The following is a 4,253-nucleotide window of genomic DNA, read 5'->3' as shown; positions in this document are numbered from 1 at the left end:
TCGTGAAGCAAAGTCTGTCACTATAGACTATAGCTGCAATAAGAGATCTGTTTATTGTGAATAAACGGAAGCGACGCGACGATTGTTTCTATCCGAACAGTAGATTAATGAAGAAGAAATTACATGTTTAATATTAATAATTATACAGAATTTATTAGTAATTCGTTATTATTAATTCAGTAACATATAATTATAAATATAAATATATTAATTCAGTTCATCAAAATTCAGTCGATAAAATTTATCATGCGCATCTGTTAAACAAATTCGACGTTTGAAGAATTTTATCTGAGTAATATCTATTTTTATCAATGTAGATTAACTTTAATCTCGATTCAACTTTATCGCTTTTTTTACAAAATGTTTTTGAATGATTTCTGATGATTCATTTAACAAGTCTCTATGTATATTTAATCTCTTAATTTCTTTTCTATTTTAATTTTAATTTAGCTAAAGATGGTTAATTATACTTGTAAGTGAAGTCGAAACGTACCTAAGTTGTTTAATTTTATAAAAGAAATTTAGTTTTGATCTTTGTTATTTATGTTTAATTAAACTAACTTCCGATTTGTAACCCAATTATCGTGTGTGATCTTTCTTTGATTTCGTTTACTTCAACTTATTCTATCTTTTCTTAATTCTTAGAACTAGTAAATAAATTAATTTTAATCTCGTTACATTGATAGAAACAGGCATAAACATTCTTTTTCTCGTTGTGGGATTGCCGGTCCTTTCTCACTAAAAGCGTCGTCGAACGGATGCAGCCCCCGAATGCAGGCCGGCTGCGTTACGTGAGCGCGGTTATCGTAATAACTCTAAGTGTCTCCATTTTATGTAAGACACTCGGTTTCATAACTTTTAAATCTTGTACCCCCGGATCGATATTGCTTGGTGGCCGCGAATGGTGCATTCGCGTGGGAATATTGCATATTCTTCTTCTTTTTATTGAAATTAAAGGAAAAACTTTCGTTCACTTTAGAACTGTGGGGAAATTACAATCCCGTAATTTACGGGTGTTTAATTTTGAGAGGCACGAATTTTCCGAAACGGTCTTGGTCCGTTTGCTCAACCTACTTCCAAGCGCTTAATTTTAATTTTTACGGGTATAATTTAGATTTTATTTATGATGCCCATTTCAATATACCATAGACTAACTTTAATGTCGGTTCAACTTACTCTTCATCTTTTTTGAATTCTTAGGACTAGAAAGAGATAAAGAGTTTGTAAAGTTAATCTATAGATTAACATGATCTATAAATGTATACATTTGTAGAAACGAGCATTAGAGAAGATTTTTTTTTCTTTGACAGGTGTGTAATGTTTGTGATAATCCGCGTGATAATCCTCGCTTGAATGAATATGCTTCGATATCAAAGCTGTCCGCATTGCGTAAGCGCGAAGCACGCAAGCATAATTTTACATTAATCATTACATTAGCCGAACAATTGCAATAAATACAGTCAACTGTATCAGGTGATTAATTTTGTTGACATACTTTTCCGTTCGATTCATTGATTCCGAAATTGATGATCCCAGAATTAACGTTGCAGTTTTTATTTTAACAACTCGTTCGCATTTATAATGTCACTAACACTTGATCGCAATCACGCACAAAATTTGTTTAATTACGTTTTATTTGAATAATGCTCCTCTTTTTGTGCACTTTTTATGCTTTATGCTTTTTTTTTTATGCGTTACACAATGAACATTATTATCATTAATCAAATAATTATAGTGCTTGATATACACAATGAATATGATATGAGAGCGATATAGAATAGCATTTTTATTTAAAAAGGCGTGACTGTCTTATTGAGATAATTTTAACGTTAAATTTTTACAATTAATCAAGAGTTAATTAAATTCTATGCACTTTGTGCATATTTAAGATCCACAAGTTTCGTGCGTATTTAAATTTAGTTCTAACAGTCGCGCTTATCTTTTTTGTTTCTAGTTATATAACAATGCTGCGACAAAGACGACGAGTCCTCTTAATAAACTTGTTAAAACAGAAATAAAATAAGAGCTTTTTTTATCACAGTTTAAGACTGAGCTCCTGTCTCGTATCTTCTTTATTGGGCACGATTTTACGAACAAATAAAGCTTATCGTTTCAGCGACGTTCGTTCGAGGAGGTAGATCTTCAAACGTACGTGTCCGAATGTAAACTGAAGTAAAACATGTCGTCTTATGCGCAAAGTGTGACACGTCGACGAACGCGGTCGGTGTTTGGTAGAACTGGCGTAATTTACTATTAGAAGTCTACAGAACAATTACTACAAGTGGATTCGATTGACTGGCGTCATTTCGTCTGATTGTTTCGCCAATACTACGATGTTTGCTTATACAAATGAAAGCAAAATGAAAATGGAAAGGGGAAAAGTCTATTCCGTGATTGTGCAATAGCTGCGACGGTACACGCATGTTTCACTTTGATGACAACTTCGACAAATTCCTTGTTTCCTTATTGCATGGATATGCCGAAGAAAAATGATGATCTGTTTAAATATCGTTAATATTGAGCAACAAGTCAGATAATCTTGTAATTTCTTCATTTCCGTGCTGATTGTACGCATAGTTTGTTCAAGATTTGAGTCACGCACATAATACATTTTAATAAACGTCAGCATGGTTTTAAGAGGAAATAAATGTAAATTAAGATACCTGCTCGTGCGTTAATTACGTTGAATCATCTAATGAAAACGGAATAAAACAAAATGCATGCATGCAATTTAAAAAAGATTTTAAGAGTTAATGATATTAACGATGTTACAGTTATTTGCAGCAAAGTATAATAATATGTAATAATAATAATAATATCTATTTATTATAAGTTATATTTATTTAATAATAAAAAAATCAAAATTAGAATATATTTTAACTTTGTTCGTTGCAAAGGAAATGATTTTATTAGTATTTTAAATGAGAATTTATTTTATTCTTTTTCAAATTGTTTTATAAATAATAGAATTAAAATTATTAATTAATATGGATTTTAAATCGTTAAATTTATGAAAACTTTATTATGTGCCAGTTACATTTTGGTAGATCTTTTTTTAAAGAAATCGTCTTTCTGAATTGTAATCTAAATTGTAATTGTAATTTTAAACAATATTTTTTAGTTAAAAAATTTCTAAGATAAAAACAACACGACATTTATAAGAAGTATTGTAAACGTCAAAATTTTTTGCGTAAAATAACAATTAATATTGCAATCGCGTGTGAGTATAATTGTTTCATTTACGTACCTGTCACGTGCATTCCACACAACTGGAAGATAATTAATGATTTCGAGCGTTGTCGAACGAAACAAAAAAGAGAAGAAAAAAAGACGATGTTGTATCAAAACTAGTTTTCTTATGATATTAATAATTCATTTTTATTTCAAATTGTTACTTATTAATCATTTAGAAATTAATAATGAAGAACACCTATGCAAAAATTTTTTAATATGTAACTACCGATATGTGACTGCGAAAAAGAGCGATAATTATACAACGAAAAACAAATTATCAGAAAAATAACATCGTTTAAAATAGATAAAGTTTTTCCTTCGTTTCGAGCTCTTTTCTGACAAGTTTTGAGTTTAGTGACAATCGATGTTATCGAATCTCTAGAAAAACTTATACAATAATATATTTTAAATTCAGTTGATACTTTAAATAATATTTTATTCTACTTTGTATGCGTATGTCACATTTTTAACGATCATAATCTATGGATTATATTATCGCGAATATTTATCAATAAATATCATAAAATATGTATATGTGTAGTGTCAAATGCAATTCACTGTACATCAAATGCAACTTCACGTGTTCAAGTTTGTTTTGTAAACGTGCACCTCGATAAGCTCGACGGTTTCCCGAATGCATATACACATAGATCTTATTGCATTAATAAGCATTAGTCTTTGAATCGGCTCAGTTGCAAGTGAAAAGATTGTCAATTGATAAACGCGCAATGCAAAACGTGTCCGCTTATCGCTTTGACAATGGTACTCTCTGGCGTCAAGGTCTAAGTCGTAGCCTCCGCGAACTAGAGTACATACATAATTACATTTAATTATATGCTAGACCGAAAACTCAGATAAACCGCAGGCGGATAGATTAATGTCAGTTTGCGCAAATCGATGGAAAATTGATCATTATCATACGCGCAGCGTACACACGCGAATTCTCAGTATTCTTCGGGTTATCGAGAACAAAATCATGGGGAAGTATCGTCTGAAATATAATATCTGACAAAGATTCC

General features: G+C 30.7%; 1 protein-coding gene across 1 annotated transcript in view; it reads right to left on the bottom strand.

The window, feature by feature from the left end:
* LOC108750425 (sodium-independent sulfate anion transporter) overlaps nucleotides 1-4,253 on the bottom strand; it is a 15,150-nt gene that overhangs the window by 8,969 nt on the left and 1,928 nt on the right. The gene's annotated exons all lie outside the window — the stretch shown is intronic.

Source organism: Trachymyrmex septentrionalis, unplaced genomic scaffold, assembly GCF_001594115.1.
Source record: "Trachymyrmex septentrionalis isolate Tsep2-gDNA-1 unplaced genomic scaffold, Tsep1.0 scaffold37, whole genome shotgun sequence".
Taxonomy (NCBI): Eukaryota; Metazoa; Arthropoda; class Insecta; order Hymenoptera; family Formicidae; genus Trachymyrmex; species Trachymyrmex septentrionalis.
This window is presented reverse-complemented; position numbering and strand designations above follow the sequence as displayed.